General features: G+C 41.5%; 1 protein-coding gene across 3 annotated transcripts in view; it reads left to right on the top strand.

Moving 5' to 3' along the window:
- The first annotated feature begins 22,198 nt into the window (after positions 1-22,198).
- The window catches only part of SCYL3 (SCY1 like pseudokinase 3), a 38,678-nt gene continuing 37,386 nt past the window's right edge, over positions 22,199-23,490 (top strand). The window contains exon 1 of one of the 3 annotated variants that reach the window (XM_063105490.1): positions 22,199-22,548. The gene's annotated coding sequence lies outside the window, so the exon portion shown is untranslated. Of the gene's footprint in view, positions 22,549-23,260; positions 23,320-23,490 lie in introns of those variants that run through there. The other 2 variants (XM_063105491.1, XM_063105489.1) reach the window with 2 other exon arrangements.

The raw sequence follows: 23,490 nt of genomic DNA, 5'->3' as shown, positions 1-23,490 counted from the left end.
TTCCAGCCTCCCCATCTACCCCTAGGCATCCCACGTCCTGCAGCAAACAGAGCAAGAAGTCCTGATATGGCTCATCAGGACCCTGATGGATCTTATTAAATTCTTCTGTTTTAGTGCTGGCTGTGGGAAGCCTCCTCTGAGCTTGCTGGGCAATGGTATTAATCTGTTGGTAAACATCAGCAGAGAATCCTAACTGTTGTGCCACCATGGAGAAGTCACCCTCACCAGCCAACATATCAAAAGTGACTTCAAGTCTTTTCCTGTGATTGCACTCAGATTGTCCCTGAGCATGTTCAGAAAACTCTGATTTCCACAAAAGGTATTCACCTCCACAAAGACAGGCTTTTGCTGTATTTTTCCATTATGCTGGGGGGAGAGCTTCGACTGCCATTGTCTCAAGTAAACTCAAAGTAAAGAGCCATAGTTCCATAGCTCCTTCAGAGTTTTAAAAGGAAGCATTTGATACTTGCATACTGCTTGTCCCTAGGTAATTCTGCCTCACTATTTCCTCTTTTATCTTCTATCTCTTCAGTGCATTCCCCAAACCAAGGTTTTTCAATGACATCAGTGGGGGAAGACAGTATATCAGAAACTTCAATAGGTTTTGAGACAGTTGAGACCACAGGGACTTTAGAAGCCTCATGGCCAGGGGCCGACCCCGTGGCTCACTCAGGAGAGTGTGGTGTTGGGAGCTTAGCGGCGCTGGGAGTGCTAGGGCCACGGGTTTGGATCCTATATAGGGATGGCAGGTGCGCTCACTGGCTGAGCGCGGTGCAAACGACACCAAGCCAAGGGTTACGATCCCCTTACCAGTCACAAAAAAATTAAAAAATTAAAAAAAGAAGCCTCATGGCCAGGATGCAAACAGTCTCTGATCAAATTTCATAAAGAAAAGGTGTCAACAGGGACCTTAGAATGATCCACAGCACAATAATATTCTCAGAGCCATCTCCCAACATGTTCCCAAGTTTTCTAACTGAACAATAGAGACCTTGCAGTCCCAGGAGAAAGAGATCCAGCTCTTTGCTCCCTCCTTGCCCCATTAGTTTTACTCCTGACTATCTGACTATATGCCTTAGTTCCTAAACAGAATAGGTGCGCACCCTAAAACACGAAGTTTTCCTCACCTGTTTCCAAGAAGTTTCTCCATTCTCATGTCCCTGTATTGAGCGCCGCTTGTTGCCAACCAGTACCCCAAGGGGAGACAGTGGGAAATGAAGAGACACGCTTTAAGGGATCAGGAGGACCTTTCAGGCTGCTGACCTGTAAGCCATCTTAGTTTATTTAGGTTTCTTTATACAAGCCAGTGAAAATAACAAATCATACTGATTAAATCAGTTATGTCTGGTACCAAGCTATTTATAGGACATTTTCAGCTGCCATGGTGATTGAAGATTCATAGCTAACTACTTATCAACAAAATAAGAACACAAGTTTCTCATTTACAAATCTTCCAGGGTCCTGGGTTCAATCAAAGGTCAGACCTCAAGGGAAGGGAGAAAGGGGAAAAGGTCAAAATGAGAAGCCAGCATTGCTGGCTTATCCCCCAGAATAGCAAGGAATTTGTCAGCTTGCTATTCAATACCTCACACTTTATACTTAAGTCCAGTAAACTGGCAATTTAAATTAGACAATAAACAAGGAACACCTGGGTGCACATGCCTATTTACATCAAATGCTTGGCAAGATTCTGAACATCTGAGGGACCCTAACCATTTTCCTATATTTTCCCAGCAGGAATCTCACAGGCCTTTCTGAAAATTATTTTCCTCTTCCATGTCTGGTTGGCTATCATTACTTGAGGAGGTATGGAATTGCCTCAGACTGTTTCCCAGGTGTTTTAGAACCCTCTTTATATTCTTCATTTAGGTCTTTAATCTATTGTTTTCACCATTTTGCCCATTTAGGATCAATTCAGGCCCCAGGTATTTTCTCAACTGTCATTTTAAAAATATATATACATATATACACATACGTAAAGTAGGTACAAATTCTTCAGTAGGAAATGAAGCTTGTTTTGCTGAAAATGTTTTACAATTCGATTTTAACCTCGCATTTTTTCCAAAGATCTAATAATATTCTCTTAAGACCTCCTTGTCTCAGTTTTGATTTCACAAAGTTCAAATTAAAGGTGTCAGCATTCAAGCATGTGCTCTAGCAGCAAAGAGACTTCAAATTACAGGATAGTGACAAGGCTGCAATTACATAGAAAAGAAGTAAAGTGGTGATGATGGTAATTTACTATCCTGACTTCAGATAGAAAAAGATAATCCCCCCAAACACGGCAAGAATAAATGTATTTGCATCTACTAATCTTTTCTCCATATATAAATATATTCTCTTTTTTACCTGAAACTAGGTACTTTATTTTTATTTTTTATTTTTTTTATTGGTTATGAATATTTATTCATGAGCTACAAAGCTGATTGTCACCCCTCGTGCCCATGACGTGGGGGCCAGATTCATATTGGCTGTATACCCATCACCACAAATTGCATTTGTATCCATGTCCCCCATCCAATTATCTCCAACCTCCCTCCTCTCCTCCCTTCTGGCCCACTCCACTTTGTAGCCCATAGAACGTTCTCTCTCTCTGCAAGTCAAGTGCACTACTGTGGTCTGTCTTTCCTTCCTTCTTTCTCTCTTAGTTCCCACATATGAGTGAAGACATGCAGTATTTATCCCTCTGTGCTTTGCTTATTTCACTCATACAACATACGTTTCTCCAGGCTCATCCATGTTGTTGCAAATGTATTTCATTCCTTTTTATGGCAGAGTAATATTCCATAGTGTATATATACCACAGTTTCCATATCCAATCATCCATGGATGGACATTTAGGTTGGTTCCATATCTTGGCTATTGTAAACAGAGCTGTGATGAATGTGGGAGTGCAGGTATCCCTTCGACTGTCTTTTAAAATAGGCCATTCTATCATTCCATTATTTGAGTTACAGTCAGCTCTGTAAGGAAAATAAAAGAGAGATGAGAGAGGGAGAGAGACACCAAACTCATCCTTTTACCAGGAACCCACTCCCACAATAACTAACCCGCTCCTGCTGCTGTTAACACAGTTAATCCACTCTTGAGGGCCAGGCCCTCATGAGCTAATCACCTTTTAAAGGTCCCACCTCTCAACACTGTTGCAATGGGGATTAAATTTCCAATACATGGACTTTGGGGGACACTATCAAGCCACAGCAAATGGATTTTGAGATTAAAATAAGTGTTTCCTGGTCAAGATAACAGTCTTGGGGATTCCATATCTTTCACATAATTTTTCCAACCTTTTTATTGCGTTTTGGCAAATCACTATAGTAAAAGCAAATGCAGCTCAGAGCCTGTACATCAACACTGATGCTACATTTCCTCAGGAGTCCTATATAATGCATGTAAAATGTTACCTCAGAAATAGGCCCCTGGGAACACAGCCCTAGGCTCTATTTATAATATCTGACAAGCTGGGACACAAAATTGGAGTATATTTTATTTGGCTTGCACTAACTTAGATATCAGTTTTTACATTTCAGTGACATATATGGGTGGTGCCCAACTCAGGATATTGTGTGAGCCCACCTTCCAAACACTTCCATGAAAGGAGTCAGTGATGGAGATAAATCCTAGTGTCCCAGTTTTCTTTTTTACAGGCTTGTGGTTCAAGTTATGGCATCTCTTTCATTGTGAACCTCTCTCTCATCAACTTGGTATTTACATATATTGCCAGTGCTTTTGATAGTTTCTCTTCTCATACTGGTTTTCCATTAATTTTCTAGCCATTTTGTTTCCATCTACTTGACCATATAATCAGTCTATTAGCTACAGCCCACGAATCACTTGGCTTCTGGCACTGTCTGAACTGAGACTGCCTGGAGCTAAGCATATTGTGCCAACTAGCTTGGTTTTTCTTCTAAAAGGGAATGAATCATCAGATGGAAAGCAGAAGCTTAGCATTTAACCTAATTCCAGGTTATGGTGGCATAGCTATCATGGGCTCACAAGTAGTCTTTGTGTTTCCACTGTAATCCTAAAGGGTTGTTCCATTTTAGAAGAGGCTCCCTTTTGATCTCAGTTGACATGGCCATCCCTTGGAATAGTGGAGAACCAGTGATGACCTTGCCATCTCCTTGTTAGTGTAATAGTTAGGCCCTTTCCTTAAAGTACCATTGCTATGATTTGAGATCTGGGCCATCACTCTGGACTGTTAAAAGTTTAATCTGATCCAAAGTATAATTAGAAGCTTTGTGGCTGAGATTATAGGCACCAGCCCCATGAGGCCTTCCGACTCAGACAGGTTCAACTAGATAGAAAGTGGTTATTTTTCTAAGGGTATAAATTAGTCTGTGTCCCCTAGAATTTCTTACACCCAAATCCCACTGGTGGCTACTTCTCTTTTCCTGACCCTATAGGGATCATCCATAGATCTAAGATCTAAAACCCACAGTGAGTAATGCCACTAAAGAGAATCCTGGAACTGATGGGGTCAAGTAATTTTAATTGGTCTTATAACAGTCAGAGTTTGATTAGAAAAACAGAACCAGTATAAGTGATCTAGCCTGTGGAATTTGTTATATGATTAGCTCTTATACAATTATAGGACCATTATACAGTAAAGAACCATTCCAAGGAGATGGAAATGGGCTCTAACTAAGGAACATTCCCAGAGTAAAGGGGACTGGAAAATGTGCCTGGCAGCATTTCAGATTTGCTATGAACCAATAACTCCTACATGTCTCTAATAGCTCCCCTTTTTGAATGGGAGTGTCCTTTGTGCTTGTCCTGTCCCTGTCTCAGCACTGGATGTTAGGGGAGAGTGAAAGGTGAGGTGGAAGATAATTTCTTTCAGTTCACAAGTTCCTAGATAAAGAGGAAACCTGAAGACTATGCACAGGGATTCTCATCCATGCCTGGATATAACTCTGATGATGAGATTCTGCACTTCGAACCAGAGTCTAATGTCCATAATGGTATGAAACTTTTGAGGGAGGAAGGAGGTGGCATATTTTGCATATGGATGAAATGAAATAATTGTGGCAGAAGGAGATGTGTAACTGATTGAAAAAAAATGGCCATGGTATTTTTTCAGCTCCTTTCATCAAGAGACGGATGTTTCCTCACTTCTTGAAATTGGGCTCCCCTTATAAATTGCTTTGGCCAATGGAATGAGACAGAAATGATGTTTAAGTTCTGGGGCCTATACCTCAAGAAGACTGGCAGCTCTGCCTTTGCCCTTTCAGAGTTCTCCTTAAGACTGCCATGCTGTGGAAAAAACTCGGAGAAGCCCAGCCATCCCAGCTGACTTATGACCAGAATGCAGTCATGTGAGTGAGCCCAAGTGAGATCAGAAGAAAGACACCCAACCAACCCATGAAATTGTGAAAAGTTATGAACTGTTATTGTTTTAAGCCTCTGAGTTTTAAGCTGGCATGGCAGATTGTATTTCAGAAGATAGCCCCAGCAATATATTCCATCCCACATGTTCATCTTACAATGTGATGTCACTCCTCCCGTCTAGTGGTGGAGTCTATGCCCATTTCCCTTGAAGCTGGGTGGACTCTTTTGGCTATCTCAATCAATAGTTAGGCAGAAGTGGTGCTATGTGATTTCCTAGGCTAAGTCATAAAAATGCTCTCATTTGTGCCTTGTTTTCTTGGGATGCTCATTCTTGGAAGCAGGTGCCATGCTGTGAGAAAGCCAAGCTACATGCAGAGGCCACATCTAGGTGTGTTGCAGTAGATGGCCACAGCCGAGGTCCCAGCAGACAGCCTGCATCAGCTGCCCGTGGTGAATGAGACTTCTGATGACTCCAGCCCCCAGCTCAACCATCCCAACTGATGCAACATGAGCCAAGATGAGCTGCCCTGCCACACCCTGCCCAAATTGCAGATTTGTGAGCAAAATAAATGACTAGTGTTGTTTTAGTGAACTAAGTTTATGATGGCTTATTAGGCAGCAATTGATAACTGATAGAAATTATATCAGGGATGTATCCGAAGGGCTATACAAATCCTTCAAATTACAAATACTATGACTTCCTCAAACCTCTTCACTGTCTCTTCACTTCTATCACCAGCACTAGCATTTTTCATAGATGTGAAACTGATGAGCTCATGGGAGTTATTACCTAAATGAAGAGCAACAGAAAACAGCATAATGCCACCCTGTAGCTTGTATAATTTGAATATATTTCTCAGCAAAATTATCAGCCACTACAAGTCATGATCTCTCACGACCACTCAGAAATATTTTGATTACCAAAGGTTCAATATATGGGGCTTTGTAGTATTAACAAACACTTTTTTTTTTGATTCTCATGACAGCTCAATATAAAAACCCTATAGTTAACTAACTTGTGAACAAAAACGTTTAGCATGTACATTACCCCCCTCAACTCCCAAGCCATTTAATTTTGCTAGGTTGATAGTTTGGGAAACTGAGGTAAATGGTTCTGGAGTCTGAAGGTTGGTAACTGCTACTTGAAGGCAGAAGAAAGCCCCTCTTACAAGATGAGCGTTTTTCCCTCCTTACCTACAATTTACCACGTTTCAAGTCTGCTGTGTAGTCAGCACGGCGCTAGTACATGAACGTGAAACTGAACCCCATAGATGATGAATATTACAGCTTGTATGGAGCTGCCTGTTAAGGCTCAAATTCCAAGAGGGCAAGTTAAGGAAATGTTGCCTTTCAGTTAGCTCAACTGTCCGTTAGCTCAACTGTCAGAACGTGTTTGTTTCTGATCCTGGCTGAATCAGATGGCTGGGTGTTTTTCCAGCTTTATCCAGGTATAATTAACAAATAAAAGTTGTATATATTCAAAGTGTACAATGTGATGACTTGATATACATATACACTATGAAATGATTACCACAATCAAATTAACACACCCATCACCACAATTAGTAACTGCTGGGGGTGGGGCGGGGGGGGGGAGGCCACTTAAGAAAGCCTACTCATTGCAAATGTCAAGTATCCAGTGCACTATTTCTAACTGTAATCACCATGCTTTATGTAGGTCAGATCCCCAGAACTTAACTATCATAAAACTGAAAGTTTACATCCTTTGACCAACATCTCCCCCATTTCCACCACCCCTAACCCCTGGCAACCACCATTCTAATCTCTGGAAAGGAATCCGTTTTAATTCAGTGATTCTGAAAAGGTGAACCACACGAGTTTGTGGGGCTCAGCTCCAGAAATGCAATGAAATACTTTGGAAAGGATAGCTAAGCCTATCAATTATTTCTCATTTAAATTATTAAGTCTAGCCACTTGTTTTTTAACATTTCTAATGTCTTTATCTCTATCCCCAATTTATTTTCAGTTTTTCTCAAACTTGACTTTTAATAACATAGAGCATGTTATAAGGCACGTGCTATTGACAGAGTTCTCTTTTGTTACAAGTATTGCTCAATGCCTTGTTGAATATGATTTTCATTCCCCTTTGTGTGCATGTGTGTGTACGCTCATACGTGTATCATAGTCTTTTTATACATTGAGAAATAATTCAAATATCATAAAAGTCAGTATTTTAAAATGTACAATTTAGCGGGTTTGAGTATATTCACAAGACTGTGCAACCATCACCACTGTCAAATTCCATAATACTTTCATCACCCCCAAAAGAAACTCTCTACCCGTTTGCAGTCACCCCCTCCCCCCACAGTTCCTCCCTCCTCCTAGCCCCTGGCAACCACATATCTGCTTTCTATCTCTATGGATTTACCTAACCTGGACATTTCATATAAATGGAATCATACAATATGTGCCTGGGTAATTTCACATAGCATGTTTTCACAGTTTACACATGTTGTAACATGTATGAAGACTTATTCCTTTATGTGGCTGAATAGTATTCCATTGTAAGGATACACATTTTGTTCATCCACTCATCAGTCTAGCCACCCTTTAGGCAGCAATAAAAGAACTCACAATGAAGACATGGCAAAGTTCCAACTGTGCACATCCACCCAAGCAGACAGGTAGACTTCACTGTATGTTTACTACCGTGGGCAGCAGAAGAGCACCAACGATTGAGCCCCGCTCTGAGACCCAACCAAATGCACTCCCCAGCCCAGCCTTTGTTCTGAGAGTTAATTTGGTGGCATCTCCTTCTATTATAGTTGTTCTCTCTAAAAGAAAAAAAAAAAAAAGCCTCTGTTAGTAATCACATTTTCATGTAATTCCTAATTACTCTTCTTGGTCTAATCTCCTGTTATTAAAACCCCCTGTTTATACAACTTGGTTTAGAGATACTCTGATTTCAGCACATTCCTACCTGGTTCTTTTAGCTGTTTCTTGCTTTTCTATTTCTTACAGAATAAAGACAAATAACCCTTCCTCTTCCTCTTCACCTCTTTTATCAAAAATGGAGAGAAGCAGCAGCGGTGCTATCCCTGGTGCTTTTGTGACATGGGCATCTTTCTTGTCACTTGGTTGTACACACCGTTGTGACCTTTTACTGCTCACAGTGTCACTGGAATGATGAATTCATGCCTAATGGACTCTATTTACTCCATACATTGGGAGGCAAAGTTGGGGGAAAAAAGCATATGAAATAATTGAAAAAATTGGTGAAGAAAATACTTGCTGTAAGAAAGAGGGGAAATAATTTTCAAAAGACTTTAGTACCAAAACTGAGGGCAAAAGCTTATAAGAGGAGCTCCAAAATGTTTGTTTACCTGTTTCTAATATGTTTGCTGACCAGGGAACAGACTGTTCACAGAATCCCTTTGTCCCACAAGCACTAAATTGCCCAATCTAGCTGCTTCTTCCTTAATTTAGAACTTAGGCTGGGATGGGCATCTGTAGGGAAGATGGGAGTAACTCAGGAGACCTGAGATTCTTTGAGAAAGACTTATGGGAGTGGTGTGCTGAGCAACGGGGACTATTTTTTTTTTCTTTTTCTTTTTTTTTTTTATGAGGAAACAGAGCAAATAGTTTTTGTATTGTCCTGAGCTAGAAGCACAGCTTTGGAGAGAACTAAGAAACTAGCAGAAGAGCACAGTCACTATTTCTTGGCATACATATGTAACATTAACTTAACTGTCAGCACATGCTGTATTCCTTCCTCTTTTCTATCAAATGCTTTGCTGCCGCTATCACATGGCACCCCAGATTGTTACATATGATGAGGAATTACGGGCACTGTTTTATAGATGTAAGACCACAAGAGCTTCCAATCTAAGTGTACAAGAACAGAATATGCCACCCCAAAATATGCCTTTTTGGTATAAGGATTATTTTGAGCTGAAGGCAATTGAGAAGAAGCAGATATAAGAAAAGCTCTCTGCCTTCCCCCTACTTCCCTAAAAGCAGGATATACATTTTCTTCCCCTCTCGACCAGGAAAGACAAAGGTTGATCATCAAAGACAACTGTAGACTGTTGTCAGCCTGGAGACAACACCAGAGTAATCTACATAACAAACTCCCATTTATTTGCCTTCCCATAATCTACCACCTTTTATTTTGTCTTGTCACTTCCCTAAAAATGTATTATTGTTTGTTGGAGATGTTATATAGGCCTGAGTTCTAAGCCGCCTTTTGAGAATTACTCATTCCCTGGGTATCTCCCATGTATATATAAAATATATATGTTAATAAACTTCTATTTGTTTTTCACCTATCAATCTATCTTTTTTATAGGGCCCCCAGCCAATGAACTTAAGACGGATAGAAGAAAAAATTATTTTTTCTTCCCTACACAAACTTACATTCAGAACTTTATTCCTTTATTAAATTATTTTTAAAATGACAGAGTAATATGTGTTCACTGTAACACATAAAATAATATGCATATATATAAAGAAAAAATATATATAGTCATGTACCACATAACAACATTTCAGTCGGGCCGGCCCGTGGCTCACTCGGGAGAGTGCGGTGCTGATAACACCAAGGCCCCGGGTTCGGATCCCATATACGGATGGCTGGTTCGCTCACTGGGTGAGCGTGGTGCTGACCACACCAAGTCAAGGGTTAAGATCCCCTTACCGGTCATTTTTAAAAAAATAAAAAAATAAAAAAATAAAAAAATAAAAAAAAAAACATTTCAGTCAGTTATGGACCACATGTATGACAGTGGTCCTATAAGATTATAACAAAGCTGAAAAATTCCTATTACATAGTGATATAATGGCCATCACTAAGTCGTAGTGCAATACATCATTCACGTGTTTGTATGACACTGGTGTAAACAAACCTGCTGTGTTGCCAGTGGTATAAAAGTATAGCACACACAATTATGTACAGTACATAATACTTGATAATAATATAAATGACTATGTTACTAGCATATGTATTATAAAAAGCACTATAGTACAATTTTTAATGTTATTTTAGAGTGTACTCCTTCAGCTTGTAAAAAAGTTTGCTATAATACAGCATGCAGTGTTTTGCTGCAGCAGCCTCATGCATCTCCTGTTTATCGGGTTTCTTGTTTGCAACATTTTCTCTTGTGCTTGATTTAATCCAGTGCTGTTTTGTTCATCATGGCCCCTAAACATACAAAATCCACTGCTAATACTGCCAGTAAGAGGCCACATAGAGTGATCGACCTGGAAAAGCAGTTAAAAGTGATTAAGAACTACAAAGATGGAAAATCAGTGATGGTTATTGCTCACCAGTTAGGCATGTCCTATTGCACTATATCTACGATCTCAAAGAACAAGAACAAAGTGACAAAAGCTGTTAAAGGATCTCTTCACTGAAGGCAATGGGACTAACAAAAATTCGAGAAGGGCCTGTACTGGATATGGAGAAATTTCTAGTGACCAGAATTGAAGACCATACACAGAAGCGTATCCCGCTCAGCACCATGATGAGCATGGCAGCATTAAGTTTGTTTGCAATGTTGAAAGAAAAGACTGGACCTGACTACGATGTTGAATTTACTGTAAGCTCTGGATGGTTTAAATGACTCAGGAATCGTTATTCATTACATAATGTGAAAGTGACTGGTGAGTCTGCAAGTGCTGATGTGAAGGCAGCTGAAGAATTTTTGGAAACCCTGATAAGCTGATTGTGAAGGAAAATTACTTGCCAGAGCAAATCTTCAATATGGATGAAACTCCCCAGTTATGGAAATGGATGCCTGAAAGGAATTTATCCATAAGGAGGCCAAGGCAACACCAGGTTTCAAGGCTTTTAAAGACAGGATAATAGTCTCACTTGGGGGCAATGTTGCAGGCTACACATTGAAGCTCTCTGTGATCTGGCTCAGTGAGATAAATCAGTAAGCACACATTGCCCGTGTGCTACAGGAGCCATAAGAACCCATAGATGACCCAGCTCCTCTTCCAAGATGCTCTCCTGAGTTGCCATGCCAGCAAAATGGAGAGGTGCTGTTTGAAAAATAAGATACCTTTTAAGATTTTGCTTATTGTTTATAATGCCCCCACACATTCTCCTCTTATTGGTGATCTTCATTGCAGTATCAAAGTGGTGTTTCTGTCTCCAAACACAACCTCTTTAATCCAACCAGTGATCAGAGTTACGGAAGCTTTTAAAACCTATGACTTGAGGTGGACTTTGCCCAGGCTATGGGTAAAACTCAGAAAAAGATGGAGAAGACATTGCTGCCATCTGGAAGGATTACAACTGCTCTGACTGCATCAAGAACCTTGCTTGGTGATGTCTCCAAGGAGTGTATGAATGGCGTCTGAAAAGGTTTGTCCATGACTTCAAAGGATTTGCCAAGTATCACGCGGTTGCAAAAATCAACAAGGCTGTGGTTGAGATGGCAAAAAACTCTAACCTGAGTGTGAATGATGATGACATTGAGGAACTTATAGAGGTGGATCCTGAGGAATTGACTAATGAGCTGTTGGAACTAGAACTGGAAACATAGCTGAAGAAGAGACAAGAGAAAAGGAAACTGCAAAAGAAAAAAAAAAGAAACCCCAAGGAAATTCACAGTAAAGGGTTTAGCAGAAGCTTTTGCAGACCTCAACAATCTTCTCTACAAGTTTGAAAACATAGACTCCAACAACAAAACATTTTTATTAATAGAGAGGAATGTTCATGGTACATTATCCTCTTACAATCAAATCTATGATGAATATGTAGGGGCCAAGGGAAGACATCCCCTTCAAGCCCCTAAAGATTCTCTGACAAAAACACCTGATAAATACAGATTAATATGAAGAAAAAGCATAACAAATTTTATTTTATCATAGTTTTATATGACATGGGAGCCTTCAGAATGAATACCCAAAGATATAGGGAAAACTGTTCATTTTTATGCTTGGGTTCTATGAGGAAGGCACAGCTATGCAGAAATGTGATTGGACACGAAAAGAGTATGATCTAATTCTGATAGACTGAGTAAGGAAACCCAGCAAGGCCTGTCCAGATTCTTCTTGGCCTCTCTGTGTAGCCTTCATTCCTCCAGGGTGTGGGGAGGACCCTTTCTGGAATGGGGGTCTTATGACCTACAATCAGAAAAAGTAGGTCAGAGAATGTCTTTATGTCCAGCTCCAAGACAGAAGGGCAAGAGGGAAGATTAGAGTAGTGACTCTCCTTGGGGAATAGGGATTTTAGTTTCCATGCCTTGCCTCAGGGGAGAATGAGGCTGAGAGACAGGAGGGTATGAGAAGGTTAGAGAAAAATTTTGCTTTTGAGGCTACTTCTGAGGCCTTCACTTTGGGGTATTGCTTTCTGGGCCCCAACAAAAAAAAGAAACAAACCAAGCTAATGACCTGAACATATTTCTGAAAAGAGTGGCGGCTTCTCAAGAAGAGCCTCAGGCAGCTCTTTCAGGAGGTATTCTAGAAGAAGACACTGTTCTCATAGAGAAGACAGCTCCATATGTGTTACTGCCCCGGAAAACCCTCCAGTGGGACAAGATATGGAGGTGGAAGACAGCGATATTGGTGATCCTGACCCTGTGTAGGCCTAGGCTAAGGTGCGTGTTTGTGTCTTAGTTTTTAATAAAAATGTTTAAAAAGTAAAAGAAAAATTAAAAAATTAAAAAATAGAAAAAAGCTTATAGAATAAGGATAAAGAAAATGTTTTTGTACAGTTGTACAATGTGTTTGTGTTTTAAGCTAAGTGTTATTTAAAAAGAGTCAAAATAAAAAATTTAAAAGTTTATAAAGTAAAAATGTTACAGTATGCTAAGGTTAATTTATTATCAAAGAAAGAAAAGTTTTTAAATAAATTCAATGTATCCTAAGTGTACAGTGTTTATAAAGTCTACAGTGTGTACAGTAGTGTCCTAGGCCTTCACATTCACTCACTATTCACTCACTGACTCACCCACAACTTCCAGTCCTGCAAGCTCCAATCATGATAAGTGCCCTATATAGGTGTACCATTTTTTTTTTAACTTTTATACCATATTTTGACTGTGCCTTTTCTATGTTTAGATATGTTTAGATCTGCAAATAGTTACTGTTGTGTTATAATTGCCTACCATTCTCATTACAGTAACAAGCCGTACAGGTTTGTAGCCTAGCAGCCACAGGCTATACCATATGGCCTAGGCGTATAGTAGGCTGTACCATCTAGGTTTATGTAATTGCACTCTATGATGTCCATGCAAGGATGAAATCACCTAACACATTTCTCAGAATGTATCCCCATTGTTAAGCAATGAATGACTGTATAAAGAATAAAAGTAATATCTCTCTACTCCACATGTGAATGTTAACAGACTAGTATACATTTTTCCATGCTTTCATTCATTTATTCATTAATAAATATTTGTTGAGCACCTACAATGTTCCAGGCATTGTTCGAGGAACTTAGGATGTAGTGTTAAATAGGATGGTTCAGGGTAAGGTTTATTGAGAATATGAGATTTGTGCCAAAAATAGAAGGAAGTGAGAGACTTAGCCAAATGGATATATCTAGGGAAAGAGAATGACAGGCAGGAGGAGCTAGAGCAAAGGTCCTAGGGCAGGAGCTGGCCTGGTATGTTAAAAGGACAGCAAAGAGGCCAGTGTGAGTGGGCTGGGCTGGGTGAGGAGAAACAGTAGGAAATGAGGTCAAAGGAGGAAGGTGCTAGATGGTGCAGGATACTGCTTTTCAAACCTTCCTGCAAGGAAGGTGCCTGCAAATCACCTGAGGATCCTGTTAAACTGTAGATTCTGCCTCTGAAAATCTCAAGTGAGCCTCAGTTTTTGCATTTTTATCATGCTTCCAGACGATGCTCATGCTGCACTTTAAATGTTAATTAACTGCCCCTAAGGGACAGACCTAAGCTGACATCCATATGTATCTCTCTCAATGCTGAAGTATTTTAGAGAAAATATAGACAATATAATGCACCCGTTGTTTGCCCCAAGTCTGTCTCCTTCTGGAAGCAAGATTCCAAGATGATTCATATGCACTTTGAAGTTGAGAAGCAATTCACACTTCAGAAGGTTTTAGCATGTGAAAGATTTCCATCAGAAGTCTATACTCCAGGGACAGCTACTACAAGCACCTCAGCTATCTCTAACTCAGATCAATACCATTGGCTTTAAGGATGTTAAAAGTGAATTTTCATTGCCAAAATGAGTATTTTCAAGATGGCAGAATAAATAGAAATGTTGTCAAGGCATCAGCCTTACAAGATAGTGTCTAAGTATCTAGTAATCTGCACACTTTGGAAAAGTGCTCTAGGTTTAGGATTTCACACCAGCTCCATATGCAGAAGACTATAAAAAGATTTTCCCACCCAACTCTAATTAGGATAGCTGAATCTATTAGAATTCTGTCCCATCTTCCTGCAGTGGATGGATATTTCATGTAAGATGCAGACCAAGCTCCTAAACAACCAGGCAGTGGAACCTCATTGTGTTTGCAGAATAGCTCCTATGACTCTCTTTAAATCTTGCTAATAAACATGTGAATGTGTTGCAGAATCCACCTGACTTACTTTCATTGAACTGGTAGCAACATTGTGTTGGGAAAATTTGAAAACACGTACTTCTCACTACAGAAATCTTCCCATATCTATGCCAAGTTCTTAAAAATAGCAAAAGACCAAAGTGGCTTGGGTCAAGGTCAGTCTTCTACAAGGTATCCACTACATATGAATGTTACAGATATTTGTCTGAAAGATGTGTGAAGGAGTGTTTGTGCTTCACTGGAAGAAGTTCTCCCCCTTTTACATTTCCAAATTCTGATTGCAGATGCCCTAATGCAACTACACAAATTACTGAGTTAGTAAATTAAAACAAAAACCACTCCCCAAATTTTTACTCTCCTTATTGGTTCTCAGGAAGAGCCTGTGAAAATTTAGTTGAAATGAAGTTGGATGGTTAATGCTTTTGTAGAACCAGGAGTGTCTCCAAGTTGCTTACAGTCTACTTGGGAGACTAGGTTAGAAACAGAAAAGATGAACCAAAAGACAACCTAAAAGTTAAGCTGAATACAATAAATGACATCTGATTTGAATTCAGAAGAGGATTGGTAGAAGGTAAAATTCAAGTTGGGTCTTAAATAGCATCACAGGGAAGAATTATTTATTATAAAGAACAAATTATTTGTTTATAACTGACCACACACATTCTAAGAACAGTGAATATGGGTCATTGGAGATTCTTTTCTTTCTTGGACTTAGACATTTGAAATGAGTAATGATGGATCGTGAGGGAATACACGATTGCTATGCATAGGAAAGGGAGAGAGGCATAAAGAGCTCAGAGGGAAGCTTTAGGGGACTCAGAACTAGAACCAGAGAGAGAATTGTGTGAGGTAAGGGATAGGAGGGAGAGAGACCAAGAACAAAGGAGCACAGAGAGATGAAGGGAGGGTGCCTAGTACACACAGCAGGCTTGCAATACATTTTTCTGTGTATTTAATATTTATTGAGTATTTAGCATATTCTGGGCATTATTATGTGCTAGACATGTAAAGAAAGAAAGAGAGAAAGAAAGAGAGAAAAAGAAAGAGAGAAGTAAACAGAGAAAGAAAAAGAAAGAAGGAAAGAAAGACAAGAAAGAAAGCCCTGTTCTCAGGGAGCTGACGTTCTAGCTGTGGGACAGAGATGCTGAACAAACAAATAAATGAATACATGCACTGGTAATAAGTGTTAAGAAGAAGAATAAGGCAGAGTCAAAAGACAGGAAGAGGCAGGAAAGGTGCTATTTTAGACAGTGTTGTCAAGGAAGCTGTCTCTGTTAAATTGCATTCATGTAGAATTTTCAAAAAGTAATCATGAGTCTTATGCAAATACAAAATCAATGCATTATTTAATCAGGGAACCAAAACAACATTGTCTGGTTCAAAGAGTATTTGTAGGGCCGGCCCGTGGCTCACTAGGGAGAGTGTGGTGCTGATAACACCAAGTCAAGGGTTAAGATCCCCTTACTGGTCATCTTTTTTAAAAAAAAAAACAAAAAAAAAACAAAAAAAACAAAGTATTTGTAGAGCTATGTATTTATAGACAATTCAATAAAGAAATATGAGGGTATTATTACTGGGTTAGATACAAAATGAGTAATGGCCTCTAGTGCAATAATGATGAGCTTTGGGGCTATCTTTTCCACTGCCCACAATTATTTGCATCCCTATTGGACAAAAATGTACAGGTTAACTTGTGACTTCATTAAGTCTGGAATCTTTAATCAAGAGTCTTAACAGACGATGTTTGTCTGAGACTTGAGTGGAGCAAATAAATGAGATGAATAACAGGGAGAGTAAGCAGTGAGAGGGTCAAACTCCCTCCCATTCTGTCCCACTCATTTGGCAGTACGATATTCTTTTGTTGTTCATATTTGGGGGAGTGGGCTTACCTTGGGGAAATGAAAAGAAGTGCAGAGTTCTGACCACCAGGCCAGGAAAAGAGGATAGAGGCTACCTGGGGACTCAGCCACATGTGGATGTGAGGTTTGGGGGTGAGAAAGGGGTGGGACAGTCAGCAAGCACTGGGAGGTGAGCCTGCTGGGGGCAGGTGGGCTTGCTGAGCTGCATGCTGATTGCAGGAGGTTTCATGCACTGGTTGAAGGCACTCATCTCTAGTCCCCCTGTGAAAGGAAGAAAAACGTAATTATGAACTCTCCGGGGATGGTATGAAATGCATCAAAACAATCCCACTCCTTCCATCTTTCAACCACCCCCTTGACACATTCGCTTGTTGTCTCAGGTGCTTGGGTACCTGCTGCTGTCTCACCCACTCGTTCCCTGTATCAGGAGGGCGATGTCTCTCCCTGATGCCCTGCCCGTCCTCCTTCCAACCCTTCCCCAATTTCTGTTGTCTCACTGGTCGGAACTTGTGACCACAACAGCTGCAAAGGAGGCTCAGAAAGTGACCATTTTGGGTTCTTACCCTCTGTAGTGGAGGTGAGCAAGGGGGTTAGGGGAGGGAATGGATGTTGGAACTAGTAACCTATAATATGTGTCGTATTTTTTTCCCAATTCAGTCTTGAGTTCTTTCTCTGAGTGGCTATAAACCCTAGCTCTGCTCTGATAGGGCTCCAGGGGATTTGGTTGTGGGTGTTTACAGCGTACCTTTCACAGGACACTTCTTTATCCTAGTGGATGGCCTAATGACCAAGTGTCCAACCCGTGACCAGGTGTCCCTCTCACAGAAAACTTGTTTATACTGGCAGACACCTTTGTGGCTCCTGTCTGACCTGTGTCCAGTTTATTCCTAGCAAGATAGCCACTGTCCATGAAGCTCTCTGAGTGGAAGGAAGTTAGGTTCAGATGTGACAGTCAGGTGAGACACAGAGGAGGCAGTACAATAAAACACATGAAATAACAAGCAGTTTTATTACTTACAGATCGAAATGAAGAGGGCAGCACGCCTCCCAGGTCCAACAGGAGGGGGGAAGGCATCTGGGACATGCACTCTCAACCAGTGGGCAGGGAGGGAGAGAGAAGGGCCTGCGAGCCAAAGCCTTACTGAGGTCCAGGGCATTACCCAACCAGGTTTCCCTTGAGGAGTTCCCATTGGCAGGTTTATAGCAAGCCAGCACAAGTTCACTGGAGTCACACTGGGACTGAGAGGTGGTCACTGAGGCACATCTGTGCAGTCTACGTGGTGTGTGGCGGTCATCGGGGTGAGCCACGTAGGTTGTGTCTAGCTGTCGCATGGAGAGGTGGTCACCAGGAGACAGTTGTATAAGGCAGATATCTGAATTGGCCACACTGAGGAACTGGGAGGAGATGGAGAACTGGCAATTGTTGAGAGTGACTGAGTGCCGCTTCTGGTAGGAGAACATGGAGCTTATACTCCACACAGATATTGAGGCAACGTGAAACTATGAGAATTCACTAAAACTGTGCTATTGGTGTAAACAAATGCTGATATATTTTTGTGGAGAATGGGAGAGAAAGGTAGGATGCTGTTCTCTAAAGGAGCTTGTTTTCTTCACAAAAACAGGAAAATATCATCAGCTGAAAGTTTATAAAAGATAATGGGATGGGAGGTCAGATGATGACATACAGTGAGCTAAATGAGAAACTATGCGGACTAAGGACCACAGGAGAGATCTCCTGGCCGGGTGGGAGGCCCTGCTGAGGCTGATGACACAGATCTGCAGTGGTGCCCACGTGGGCGGCGTGACTTTCCTCACTGTTACGATGGCTTCACCTAGGGTTGGGACTTTGCACCTCTGATTTGGAAGAAAGGGCAAGGAGCAAGAGTAGGAGGAATGAGAGCCCTGGGGACAGAAGCCATGCCCTCTGGTGTCCAGACTGGTCACAGAACAGCAGGAACAGCATCTGATATTTACGGGATGTGGTGGTCCTTACATGCTTTATCTCATCCCTCACAAAACCCATGAGGTGGGTACAACCATTGTCATTTCATAGTTCAGAATGTGGAGGCTGAGCAAAGTGAATTTGCCCAAGGATACTCCAGATGGCCAGTGGCAAAGGTGGGCTGATGTCTCCCCAGTCTCCATAGCAGAGGCTGGCACAGAGTGGGCACTTGGAAAGAATGTGCTGACTAAATAAACCAACAAGGAGCCAATGTCAGAGAGGCCTCAGAAGAACCAGGGACATGTAGTCATTTAGCTCACATCCAGCCTCACACAACTAGCTTGAAATTTCTATGTTGGCAGTGGGGCAGGGCACTTTGCAAAACTAAAATAAAATTCCTAGCACTAAGCTACTTTGTATCTCCAAGTACTTAAATAAAAAGGCCATATCTGGGCCCTTCAAAAAAGCCACTTTTCTGCAATGACTGTGTCTCCATCTTTCTTCTTTTCTTCGTGAGCAGCACAATGACTGACACAGAAGAGGTGTGTTAAATATCTTGGAATAAAAATAGTTTGTAACATAGGTTGTAAATTCTATAACATTTGCATAGTGTTTACATACAGTTTACAATGCAGGCCAATATTCCTTACAACAACAACATGGGTGTCATAACATGTATGGCTGACTTTCAGTTACTTTTGCATAGACAGCCTAATATTCTGTATGGTTTAATTGATTAAAGCTCTTTTCCGGGAGCAGCTCACCTTCTAGTTATCAGGAATCCCCTCTCTAGGGTGGTCAGCTAGGATCACAGCAGAAAGGCCACATTCCAGATATGGAGCCACAAATATTTTAGCCACCTTGATCTCTGATGGCACTAAATGTTTTGGTAATTATCACGGTGAGTGTCAGAAATGGGTTTTTACTGGCAAAATAACAGCATATTAATTATCATGATGAATTTTAATGATGAGCTCTCAAAAGAATTCAAGATAGGCGAACTGGCTAAAATATTTTAGAGACTGCTCTCCATTTTCAAATAAAACAGGCATAAAAATTCAAGAAGTCCTCAGCCTTTGGAAATGTCATCTGATGTTTTATCCCTAATGGTACTGGCTTTACCATTAGTCTGGAGGATATCTGGATTCCAGATGCTGATGCTCTGATGGTAAAAGAATTCAGCACTGTACTTTTGTTTCTCAACTCTAGTGCAAGATGGTGGTCAGACTTCCTAGAACTGCACTCTTCCATACAGTAGTCCCTAGCCACATGTGACTAAGGAGCATGAAAATGTGTCTAGTCCAAATTATAAAATAAACACATCAGATTTTAAAGACACTACAAAAAACTACCACATGTAAAATATCTCTTTAATAATTTTTATATTGAATGCATGTTTAAATAGCAATCTTTTGGATCTATTGAGTTAAAATAAAATATTAAAACTAACTTCACCTCATTCTTTTTACTGTTTTTAATGTGGCTACTAGAAAACTTAAAATTACATATGTGGCTCGGTTTCTATTTCTATAGGACAGTGCTGACATATAAAGAGAGCTGGGACTTCATCAAGCTTATAGGATGGAATAAACTAACCGTGCCTGTCTTCTAATATTCATTTGATACATTCCTGAATAAGGGGCAAAATTTGATCTAATGTTTGTTTTCATTTAACCTGGTGAAGAAATCGCTGAGTCCTTATCCATTTTAAACCTTTGTGGCTACTGTTACTGGCCAGAAAGGACCTAAAAGTTGTATACGACCAAAGAATTTAGATACAACCATGAAGTTGTAGAAGCACTAAGTAGTAGTGATGACTACTACTATCGATCATGAAGACAATAATACTGAAAATACTACACTGAGTATTTATTTTGTGCCATCTGGTTTTAAAATCATTATGTATATTCACTTTAGACTTGTTAGGCAATCATGTTCTACCCCAGGACAGTCTAAGGTGGCAGCAGAACGGCCAAAATGGCTGCAGAATAGTTTCAAGGCCCCTAGAGCAGCACATTTTCCGAGAACAAAGACACCCCCCCCCCTCTTCCTCACTGCCCCATCCCCTTCCCAGGTGCACAATTTCTCCACCTATAGAAAAATCCCAACTCAGCTTAAACCTTGCTCACTGCCTTCCCCTCCCTCCCTCGCCAATAAGAACAGTCCAGCTCAGCTTAACGGGATATAAAAGGCCCACCCCAACTCTCCCTGCTGCTGCTCCCACTTTCGAGAGAGCAGCCCGCCTGTCCATTTTGCCTGCTTAATACATGGTGGTTAAGCCTTTGTCTCCTGGTGTGTTTCTCATTCTGCGTTGGGGCTAGGTTTTTCCTTTCAATACTCATAGTACCCCATTAAGTAGGTACCATTATCATTAGTAATAGGTACTGTTATAGTACTTAACTAAGCACTTATCACACACTGTGGTTGTAACTTTTGCAATTTGAAGTGCAACAGCAAAACTAGCACAAATTTCTTTTTCCTTCTTCACAATTTCATGGATGGAAGATTGTTCTTACCATAGATCTTAGCAATCTCAGCATATGATTTTTTTTTTTCTTCCCTTATTAGTTGACAACTTTCACCTTTTCATTTAAAGGAAGCACTTTACAACGTTTCTTTGGTATATCGAAAAAGCTACTACTCCTGCGCTTTGGGGACATTATTAGGTAACATAAGGATGACTTAAACACAAGCACTGCAATAAGGACAGTTGATCTGATAACCCAGAGAGCTACTAAATGACTAATGGGCGGGTAGCGTATGAAGCATGGACGCGTTGGACAAAGGGGTGATTCATGTCCCTTGGCGGGTTAAAGCTAGACAGCCCGGAACGTCGTTCAACTTAAAACTTAAGAATTATTTCTGGAATTTTCCATGTAATATTTTCAACCATTGACCGCACGTAACTGAAACCGCAGAAAGTAAAATGGCAGATGAAGGGAGGGCCACTGTATTAACATTAACATTCTCAATTTCACTTTTTGCTAAATTAACCGTGATTTGGGACCTCCCTCCCAAAGACAAGCTGGAATCCCCAAGACCTCAGTCAGCTCCAGCCCCTAGCCGTAGTTAGAGCGCAACCAATCAGAGGTGCAAGGGCTAGCTACGTCACTCCTCGCTAATTTCCATCATCCCTTTCTCCCCCAACCTCTTTACCATTTGTTAGAAGTGACTAGTGGCCATTTTGGATTTGGGCGGAAGTGTAATTAAAACCGTGCTGTTAAAAGCCAAAAATTGAAAGTTAAGAACATCTTGGGCATTCAACTCAAAGGGCCACAGAGAAGACATCTTTGCTGACTAGGCTGCTGGGAGCTGTGAATTAAGTGCGAGGTGGTCACTAGCGCCCACACTGAAGATGGCACCTGCCTGAGAATCAGCCGTGCGGCCTCTCTAGCTCGGTTCCGGGTTCGTTCGCCTCTGTGGTGGCCTCGGAGGGGCGAAGGTAGGCATTCTGTCCCGTTTCCGGACCCGTCTCTATGGTGTAGGAGGGAGCCTACCCCAGAAATTGTGGGTGCAGTGGCCATAACCTCACAGGGGAGGCGAGGGTGGTTGATGTCAAAAGGGGGCAAAAAAGGGGCCCAGAGTCAAGACACTCTGCTCCTCCCCGACACCCTTCCGTAGGTAACAGGGAGCCCCTCGCTACCTCCTCGGTCAGTGACGTACCGGGCCGTGGGGGTGGGGGCCGGGCCGGAAGAGGAGGCGGTGGGCGCGCGCCCCGCTCGCGGGTCCGCGCTTTAGGCCCGCGCGGGGGCGAGCTCGGCGCGGCGCCGGCTGCCGGTTGAGTTCTGCGCTCCGCGTCGGAGCAGCTTCCCCTTGCTTTTTGCGGGGCGCCCTTCTAATCTTCGCCCAGCGAGGCACCGGCGGCCAGAGCTCTCGGAGGAAGCCACGGAGTCGGTTCTCGCGGGGAGGTGTGGAAGGTGAGGGCCAGCGAAGCGAGGGGGTGGCGGCAGGCCAGGTCACTGCACGGGGGCCGGCGTTGCCCGAGCCCTGGGGATGCTGGCCGGGGTCGCGCCCGCCCTTGGGAAGGAGGCTCCGTTCTCCATTCAAGACCAGTGCCAGGTCCCTCTAGGCCCAGCTTCCTCTTGTCTTTGCGTAGTGATTTATTTAGAATAAAGATGAGGCATTTCTCGGAAGGTCATGTTTAGGAAACCATGTGAAATACTCCAGAGTCCGGTCATGAGTTTTGGAATCACTGTAACTCCTGTTTTGAAGGACCCATGTGCGTATCCACATAGTATCTTTTAGCTGATAAAAGTATCTTATAGTTCTTTTGGTCTATAAAGACTTCATTATGTGTTGCTTGTCAGCTGGCAATGCTGGACTGAGTTTCATACAGGAAATATATATTTGAAGCACATCAAAGCAAGGGGAGTAATGTTATCATTAGATACCAAAGTATCAGTACAGTGTATCCTTAGAAGTCACAGTGCAAGCCATTATCTTTGGAATTTTGAAGCAAAGGGATCCAGGACCAAGATAATCTCAATTTATTGCTGGGAAAAGAACTGAGAGAAATATTTCCCCAGAGGACACGGGTTTCTTAGTTGAGTGTGAGTTGCCTAGTGACCTAGACGAGGGTTTTCTCAATCCACAGGTGGTCCAGAAACTTCATGTGCTCCCTAGGAAGCAAAGGGATAGAGGAAGATAGGCAAACAAAATTTAAACGGAAGATTATGGCGCGTGTTGAAGTAAGAGACTGCCCACTCAATCTTTTATTAAAGTGAATGGAGATGATAAATTCTGCAGAATACCTATGCTTTCATATTAGACTATTCTTTTCTACCTTCTTGTGACTTTTTAATTTCAAAGCTAGCAAACAAATTTTTATGTCCCCGCCCCCCCCCCCCCCCCCACACACA

The sequence above is a fragment of the Cynocephalus volans genome, chromosome 8 (genome assembly GCF_027409185.1).
Source record: "Cynocephalus volans isolate mCynVol1 chromosome 8, mCynVol1.pri, whole genome shotgun sequence".
Classification (NCBI taxonomy): domain Eukaryota; kingdom Metazoa; phylum Chordata; class Mammalia; order Dermoptera; family Cynocephalidae; genus Cynocephalus; species Cynocephalus volans.
This window is presented reverse-complemented; position numbering and strand designations above follow the sequence as displayed.